The 9,839-nt window shown below is 40.3% G+C and overlaps 1 pseudogene; it reads right to left on the bottom strand.

Moving 5' to 3' along the window:
• Positions 1–697: 697 nt before the first annotated feature.
• On the bottom strand, positions 698–1,593 carry LOC106700966 (olfactory receptor 4C11-like; annotated as a pseudogene).
• Positions 1,594–9,839: the final 8,246 nt, after the last annotated feature.

Here is a 9,839-nt window from a genome sequence, read left to right as displayed (position 1 = left end):
CCCTGTATAACATCTTATTCTATTATCTAAACTTTATGTTTTCATCTGCATGTGAGCTTATTTTCTTTTCTGTTTTATCTCTTACATTTGTTCATCCATTCAATCATCTGAAGTACAAATAACCACAAACCCCTGTATAGTAAGTGTATGTGTCTTTGCCTGTTTGTGTACTGGAATGAGGGATATTTAGACTAGATGAGCCTGTAACAAAATTATGGCACTTCTCTTCTCTTTTATACATATGGGCCTCTTAACGCATCACATGAAACTTTTGAGACACCAGTTTAGACACCGAACTTTGCAATGTCCCAAAAGGTACAAATATATTAAAATTTAAAAAAAAAACCCTTCATGTTTATTTTTACTCTGTTGGTGATGTACAGGGAAGCCTGGTGTCTTGCAGTCCATGGGGTTGCAAAGAGTTGGACACAACTGAGCGACTTAACTGAACTGAACCGATTGAAAAATAAACGTTGACAGGAGATCATGATTAGAATTGGCACGTTTGGTCCATGAAAGAATGAGAAGCCTTGGCATTCATCTTGCCTGTGAATTAAAAAAAACAATAATAATAAAGCAAAGCATACTTTGATTTTAATTATGCTACTCCCACAAGAGTCAAACATTGTCATATATAATAATTTGTACAGATTCACTAAAACCATGACTCAATAAACAGTCAATCCAGCCCCACAACTCATCTTTTGCTTTTTGAGATAATTCTGACATGTCTTAACTTTCTCATGGCATTTTTCACTCCTGTATTCCTCAGTGTGTAGATGAGTGGATTGAGGAAGGGTGTTCCAATCGTGTAAAATACTTCCACAATCTTGTTCATGGGGAATGTGGCTGGGGGCCGAGTATATATAAATATAAACGGACAAAGAAGTGCAAGTGGAGAGGGACTTTTTCCTCCCTTCTGCATTGTGAATGCAAAATAACAATGTAAGAGATCATCAGAATTCTAAAACTGCTTGCACAAATTGCCCCGCTATTAATCACCACCAGTAAGTTCATCACATAAATATCCATGCAGGCAAGTTTCAACAGTGGCTACATATCACAGCAATGGTGATCAATCAAATTGGATCTGCAGAAGGACAATCTAAAGGCCAGAATAATCTGAGCCATAGAATGTGTAAAAGACCCTATTCGTGCAAGAACAATCAGGATGATGCAGACTTGCCGCCTTATGATGGTTGCATAATTCAAGGGCTTATAGATGGCCACATACCAATCCATGGCCATAAGGACCAGGACAAAGATCTCCATGCATCCAAATAAATGCAGTGCAAAGATCTGAGTCAGGCACTCATTGTAAGACATGCTTTTCTTTGCATACAGGGCATCCATGATTAATCTGGGGCTATTGAAGTTGGAAAGCAGGTATCAACCAAAGAAAAATGAAATAGGAAGAAGTACATGGGGCTCCCAAGTGTCTGGCTGAATTTTTATGGTCATAATAATAAGCAAATTACCCATCAACATTCCTGCAGAGAAAATGAAGAAGATTACAAATACCATTTTCTGTCTCTTAGGATCTTGAATCAATCCTAACAACATGAACTCGATTACATTGTTATTTTGCTGCATTGATTCATGTGGAGAGGGCAAAGCTCTGCTGAGAAAATATCTGCAGGAGAAAACAAGAAAGAAAATGGCATGAATGCTACATGTGTGATAAGTCACTTTAGTCATGTCCCACTCTGTGATCCCATGGACTGTAGTCGCCAGGGCCCTCTGTCCATGGAATACTCCAGGCAGGAATACTGGAATGGCTTGCTATTTCCTTCTCCAGGGGATCTTCCTGACACAGGGACTAAACCAGTGTCTGTCTCCTGCTTTGGCAGGTGGCTCTTTACCACTAGAGCGATAGAGCCCTAATAGGTACACATGATCATGGGACTGCCACCTTCCAGTGCATACCCATTATCTGCAGTGCAATGTTTTATCTGAATTAAATGGAATTCATAATACTCACTCAGCCTGTTTCTTAAAGTCATCTGAAAATAATATTAAAAGAAATTAAAATAATAAAAAAGTAAATAATTCTTCAAATGCCATGAATATTAGTTTGAGTTACTTTGCAAGAGTGAATAACTTTTTCACTGTAGCTTATCTTCAATTTCTATCAAGGACATATTGATATTTAGTACAGTTCAGTTCAGTTCAGTTGCTCAGTCGTGTCTGACACAGTGAACCCATGAATTGCAGCACACCAGGCCTCCCTGTCCATCACCAACACCCAGAGTTCACCCAGACTCACGTCCATCGAGTCAGTGATGCCATCCAGCCATCTCATCCTGTCATCCTCCTACCCTCAATCCCTCCCAGCATCAGAGTCTTTTCCAATGAGTCAACTCTTCGCATCAGGTGGCCAAAAAATTGGAGTTTCAGCTTCAGCATCAGTCATTCCAAAGAACATCCAGGACTGATCTCCTTTAGAATGGACTGGTTGGATCTCTTTACAGTCCAAGGGACACTCAAGAGTCTTCTCCAACACCACAGTTCAAAAGCATCAGTTCTTCGGCGCTCAGCTTTCTTCACAGTCCAACTCTCACATCCATACATGACCACTGGAAAAAGCATAGCCTTGACTAGATGGACTATCGTTGGCAAAGCAATCTCTCTGCTTTTTAATATGCTATCTAGGTTGGTCATAACTCCTACCAAGGAGTAAGCATCTTTTAATTTCATGGCTGCAATCACCAACTACAGTGAATTGGAGCCCCAAAAAATAAACTCTGACACTCTTTCCAATGTTTAGCCATCTATTTCCCATGAAGTGATGGGACCAGATGCCATGATCTTTGTTTTCTGAATGTTGAGCTTTAAGCCAACTTTTTCACCCTCCTCTTTCACTTTCATCAAGAGGCTTTTTAGTTCTCTTAACTTTCTGACATAAGGGTGGTGCCATCTGCATATAGGAGGTTACTGATATTTCTCTCAGCAATCTTGATTCCAGCTTGTGCTTCTTCCAGACCAGCGTTTCTCATGATGTACTCTCCATATAAGTTATATGAGCAGGGTGACAATATACAGCTTTGACGTTCTTCTTTTCCTATTTGGGACCAGTCTGTTTGTTGTTCCGTGTCCAGTTCTAACTGTTGCTTCCTGACCTGACTATAGATTTCTCAAAAGGCAGGTCAGGTGGTCTGGTATACCCATCTCTTTCAGAATTTTCCACAGTTTATTGTGATCCACACACTCAAAGGCTTTGGCATAGTCAATAAAGCAGGAATAGATGTTTTTCTGGAACTCTCTTGCTTTTTCCGTGATCCAGTGGATGTGGGAAATTTGATCTATGGTTCCTCTGCCTTTTCTAAAACCAGCTTGAACATATGGAAGTTCACGGTTCACGTATTGCTGAAGTCTAGCTTGGAGAATTTTGAGCGTTACTTTACTAGTGTATGAGATGAGTGCAATTGTGCAATAGTTTCAGCATTCTTTGGAATTGGAATGAAAACTGATCTTTTCCAGTCCTGTGGCCACTGCTGTTTTCCAAATTTGCTGGCATATTAAGTGCAGCATTTTCACAGCATCATCTTTCATGATTTGAAATAGCTCAACTGGAATTCCATCACCTCCACTAGCTTTGTTGGTAGTGATGTTTTCTAAGGCCCACTTGACTTCACATTCCAGCATGTCTGGCTCTAGGTGAGTGATCACACCATCGTGATTTTCTGGGTCGTGAAGATTTTTTTTGTACAGTCCTTCTGTGTATTCTTGCCACCTCTTCTTAATATCTTCTGCTTCTGTTAGGTCCATACCATTTCTGTACTTTATCAAGCCCATCTTTGCATGAAATGTTCCCTTGGTATCTCTAATTTTCTTGAAGAGATCTAGTCTTTCCCGTTCTGTTGTTTTCCTCTATGTCTTTGCATTGATCGCTGAGGAAGGCTTTTTTATCTCCTTTTTCTATTCTTTGGAACTCTGCATTCAGATACTTACATATTTCCTTTTATCCTTTGCTTTTCACTTCTCTTATTTTCACAGCTATTTGTAAGGCCTCCGCAGACAGACATTTTGCTTTTTTTTCATTTCTCTTCCATGGGGATGGTCTTGATCTCTGTCTCCTGTACAATGTCATGAACCTTCATCCGTAGTTCATCAGGCACTCTATCTATCTGATCTAGGCCCTTAAATCTATTTCTCACTACCACTGTATAGTCATAGGGGATTTGATTTAGGTCATACCTGAATGGTCTAGTCGTTTTCCCTACTATCTTCAATTTAAGTCTGAATTTGGTAATAAGGTGTTCATGATCTGAGCCACAGTCAGCTCCTGGTCTTGTTTTTGTTGACTGTATAGTGCTTCTCCCTCTTTGGCTGCAAAGAATATAGTCAATCTGATTTTGGTCTTGACCATCTGGTGATGTCCATGTGTAGAGTCTTCTCTTGTGTTGTTGGAAGAGAGTGTTTCTATGACCAGTGTGTTCTCTTGGCAAAACTCCATTAGCCTTTTCCTGCTTCATTCCTTATTCCAAGCCAGATTTGCCTGTTACTCCAGGTGTTTCTTGACTTCCTACTTTTGTGTTCCAGTTCCCTATAATGAAAAGGACATCTGTTTTGGCTGTTAGTTCTAAAAGGTCTTGTAGGGCTTCATAGAACCATTCAAATTCAGCTTCTTCAGCATTACTGGTTGGGTCATAGTCTTGGATTACTGTGATATTGAATGGTTTGCCTTGGAAACCAATAGAGATCATTCTGTCATTTTTGAGATTGCATCTAAGTACTGCATTTTGGACTCTTTTGTTGACCATGATGGCTACTCCATTTCTCCTAAGGGATTCCTTCCCACAGCAGTATATTTAATGGTCATCTAAGTTAAATTCACCCATTCCAGTCCATTTTAATTTGCTGATTCCTAGAATGTCGACATTCACTCTTGCCATCTCCTGTTGGACTACTTCCAATTTGCCTTGATTTATGGACCTGACATTCCAGGTTCCTATGCAATATTGCTCTTTACAGCATCGGACCTTGCTTCTATCACCAGTCACACCCACAACTGGGTATTGTTTTCGCTTTGGCTCCATCCCTTCATTCTTTCTGGAGTTATTTCTCCACTGATCTCCAGTAGCATATTGGGTACCTACCAACCTGGGGAGTTCCTCTATCAGTATCTTATCATTTTGCCTTTCATACTGTTCATGGGTTTCTCAAGGCAAGAATACTGAAGTGGTCTGCCATTCCCTTCTCCAGTGGACCACATTCTGTCAGACCTCTCCACCATGACCCGCCCATCTTGGGTGGCCCCACACATCATGGCTTAGTTTCACTGAGTTAGACAGGTCTGTGGTCCATGTGATTGGATTGACTAGTTTTCTGTGATTTTTGTTTGTGTGTCTGCCCTCTTGCAACACCTGCCGTCTTACTTGGGTTTCTCTTACCTTGGACGTGGGGTATCTCTTCACCACTGCTCCAGCAAAGCACAGCCACTGCTCCTAACCTTTCACAAGGGGTGTCTCCTCACAGCCACCCCTCCCGACCTTGAAGGTGGAGTAGGTCCTCTTGGCCCTCCTGCACCTGCGCAGCCACCGCTCCTTGGACATGGGGTTGCTCGTCTCAGGCAACACCCCTGATCTCGGCCATGGGATAGCTCCTCCCAGCCACTGCCCCTGATCTCAGTCATGGGGTAGCTCCTGTCAGACACCGCCCCTGACCTTGGGCAAGGGGTAGCTCCTCTCAGCCACACTTCTGCGCAGTTCGTGTCAGCCAGTGCGCTTCTGCCACCCAGTCCGTCACAGCAATGTTCCCTATTGCATAAGTAGAGAAATTGTTTACCTAATTTACGCAATATGCTGTCACATCTTCAACAAAATGTCCAGTGATAAAATACTCTTCTAGTCAATATTGCTTTGAGTAATGATTGTCAAAACATTTCAGAATGTCTTTCATAATAAAACCTGAAGATTCTTGAGAATCTCTTGGACAACAAAGAGATCAAACCAGTCAATCCTAAAGGAAATCAGTCCTGAATATTCATTGGAAGGACTGATGCTGAAGTTGAAGCTCCAATACTTTGGCCACCTGATGAGAAGAACTGACTCACTGAAAAGACCCTGATGCTGGGAAAGATTGAGGGCAGGAAGAGAAGAGGATAACAGGATAAGATGCTTGGATGGCATGACCGACTCAAAGAACAAGAGTTTGAGTAAACTCTGGGAGATAGAAAAGGACAGGGAAGCCTGGTGTGCTGCAGTGGTAAAGAGTCAGATATAATTTAGTTACTGAACTACAACAAAGCACACATAAAAATATATGCACATAAACACACTGCATTACACACATATAAACCTATGATAGTAGACTGAGTGGAGAGAAAAAAAAAAAGCATAAAATTTTAGCAATGAGTACACAGCCAGTTGATCCAGTCTATCATTAAATTTATTTTAATCTGTTGTCTTGACTAAGTTTAATTTTTCTTCAGTTCAGTCACTCCATTCTGTCCAAGTCTTTGTGACCCCATGGACCGCAGTACGCCAGGCCTCCCTGTCCATCACCAATTCCCGGAGCTCATCCAAACTCATGTCCATCAAGTCAGTGATGCCATCCAGCCATCTCATCCTCTGTCATCCCCTTCTCCTCCTGCCCCCAATCTCTCCCAGCATCAGGGTCTTTTCCAATGAGTCAACTCTTCGCATGAGGTGGCCAAAGTATTGGAGTTTCAGCTTTAGCATCAGTCCTCCCAATGAATACCCAGGACTGATCTCCTTTAGGATGGACTGATTGGATCTCCTCACAGTCCAAGGGACTCTCAAGAGTCTTCTCACAGCTCAAAAGCATCAATTCTTCGGCTCTCAGCCTTCTTTACAGTCCAACTCTCACATCTATACATGACCACTGGAAAAACCATAGCCTTCACTAGATGGACCTTTGTTGCAAAAGTAATGTCTCTACTTTTGAATATGCTATCTAGGTTGGTCATAACTTTTCTTCCAAGGAGTAAGCATTTTTTAGTTTCATGGCTGCAGTCACCATCTGCAGTGATTTTGGAGCCCCCCAAAAATAAAGTCTGACACTGTTTCCCCATCTATTTCCCAAGAAGTCTGCTGGAGTCCAGCTCCAGCAACCAGGGAATCAGTCTGAAGGGATGGGAGGTGTCAGTGAGTCACAATTCAGCCTCTCATTCATTTTTCTTGACTGCATATTTATTTCAAGCTTAAGATTCTCTTTTATACTTTTACAGAAGCATTAGGTCAGAGGTTTGACATTTTCAGTTCCCCCTGACCCAAATTTGTTGTCTTATAAATCATTGCTGCCTCTCAAAAGGAGTTCCTGCCTCAGTGATTCTCTTTTCTACTTCTTCTCATGTGTCCTTGTGAATACACTGTAGCTCATGTTAATGTCTGGGCTACATACCACATCCCTCAGTTTATTTTTTTCTTTCTAAATCCTGTTTGTCCCTAGTATCCTGAGCTCACTTTCTCTACAAAGCCTTCTAACCACTAATATCTCCAAAATTCCTAATCTCTATAAGCTATAGTAAAATATGCTAACATTACAACATTCCTTAAATCTTTAGCTTCTAACTCTTTTAATTATTCCTAAGCCCTAAATTCAGTAAACTCCTTTGCCATAAACATTTCCCTCACAAATAGGTTTCAGATAACAATCCCTCCCATGGCCTCAAGCTGCGGCCTACATGCTCATCCTGGAACACTTTTTTGTAAAGGTCCTTGAATGAATGTCAATGACTAATTTTATGAATTATTCTCTGAGCACAGCTGCAGAAGGCTTTGTGCTTTCTCATGCTCCTCTCAAGAACCATAAGAACCTTAATTCTTTTCAGTCAAGTCAGCCGAGGAGAGGAACTCCTTCATCCCGGGCCCGTGCCTGTGGGACAAGGAGAGGGAGTTGGGGCCGTGCCTCCATTTTGTCAGTAATGCCTAATGAGGCTCCCGACAGAAGTCATGGGACCAGATGCCATGATCTTAGTTTTCTGAATGTTGAGCTTTAGGCCAACTTTTTCACCCTCCTCTTTGACTTTCAACATGAGGCTTTTTAGTTCCTCTTCACTTTCTGCCATAAAGGTGGTGTCATCTGCATATCAGAGGTTACTGATATTTCTCCTGGCAATCTTGATTCCAGCTTGTGCTTCTTCCAGCCCAGCGTTTCTCATGATGTACTCTGCATAGAAGTTAAATAAGCAGGGTGACAATATACAGCCTTGACGTACTCCTTTTCCTATTTGGAACCAGTCTGTTGTTCCATGTCCAGGTCTAACTGTTGCTTCCTGACCTGCATAAAGATTTCTCAAGAGGCAGGTCAGGTGGTCTGGTATTCCCATCTCTTTCAGAATTTTCCACAGTTTATTGTGATCCACACAGTCAAAGGCTTTGGCATAGTCAATAAAACAGAAATAGATGTTTTTCATGAACTCTCTTGCTTTATCCATGATCCAGCGAATGTTGTCAATTTGATCTCTTGTTCCTCCGCCTTTTCTAAAACCAGCTTGGACATCTTTACAATTTTAATATTTTTCAATTTTAATGTGGTTTGTTTTAGGATTTTAAGTCTTCATTGGATTTATCACAATATTGCTTCTGTTTTGTTTTGTTTTTCCCCGCTGCAATGCTTGTGTAATCTTAGCTCCTGACCAGGATCAAACCCACACCCCCTACATTGGAAGGCACAATCTTAACCACTGGGCCACCAGGAAAGTCTCCAGATGTTGACAATCTTAAATTCAGCTCATTTTTTTAAAATTTTATTCTTCAAATTATACTATATTGTTCAAAGTTAAATTTAAACTCAGGGATTCACTGTGTCTAAAATGAAGGAAAAATTTCAAAAATGAACATATACCATATTCAGAACTTTTAAAAAATATTTCAGGTTTATGGTTAAGTACTAGGAATTTATAAAGTAAACCCAGAAATCTACAAGTAATACCTGTAACTTTTCAGTTGAATTCTTGTAATGTATATTTTTAATGGCCTATACTGTCACCTCAAGTAAGGAAAGATAAAAATAAAGAGAGCTTTTTTTCATATCTAGCTGTATGCTAATCACTGAACAATCTGTCTTATGTGCCTTTATAGTCTCCAAACAAGCAGGCAGTAACAGATTATATATGCCCAAGGGGTAAAGTATATTTACAACTCACATGCCAGACAAAAGCATAATTTTAAATATAAATAGATTTCATTTATTAATCTTAGAAAAAATAATTAATGGGCAAAAGAATCCACTTTAACAAAGACTCTTCTTGCTATACAACTAAACATAGGTAAAGATGCTTAATTTCATTCACAGTTAAATACATTCAAATTAAATATCAAATTAGGTAACATTTTAACCCATTTTTTAATAAAGCAATCTTTGTGATGCAGTCTGTTGATATATAGCATTGACAAGTTGTGGGTTGTAGTCAATCTAGACATCTTTGGTAGGAGGCTAACTATGCTCAGTCTCTTAAGGGATGATTTTCAGCATCTATAATATTACAACTGCACTCAGCATATGGGTCTAGTGGTTCCATTGCCTGCAGATACTTTTACTCACAGAGTCAAAGGCCATCATTGCAACCTTTTATCTGAGAGCAAAAGATGAGACTGGTTTTAAAATCTGTGTGAAGGGAACTGAATAAATAAGAGGTGGCAGTTTTATTTATACCAGTTGTTAAGTCATTATTGGAAACATAACAGGGATTTCCCTGGTGGTCCAGTGGTTAAGACTTTGACTTCTAATGCAAGGAGTGGGGATTTTATCCCTGGTCAAGTAGCTAAGAACCTATATGCCTCGTGACCAAAACACCAAGACATAAAAAAAAGAAGAAGAAATATTGTAACAAAGTAAATAAGCATTTAAAAAGTGGTCAGCATCAAAAAAAA

Source organism: Bos mutus, chromosome 15 (assembly GCF_027580195.1).
Source record: "Bos mutus isolate GX-2022 chromosome 15, NWIPB_WYAK_1.1, whole genome shotgun sequence".
NCBI classification, from domain to species: domain Eukaryota; kingdom Metazoa; phylum Chordata; class Mammalia; order Artiodactyla; family Bovidae; genus Bos; species Bos mutus.
The sequence above is the reverse complement of the archived record's forward strand: the minus strand, read 5'-3'. Positions and strand labels throughout refer to the sequence as shown.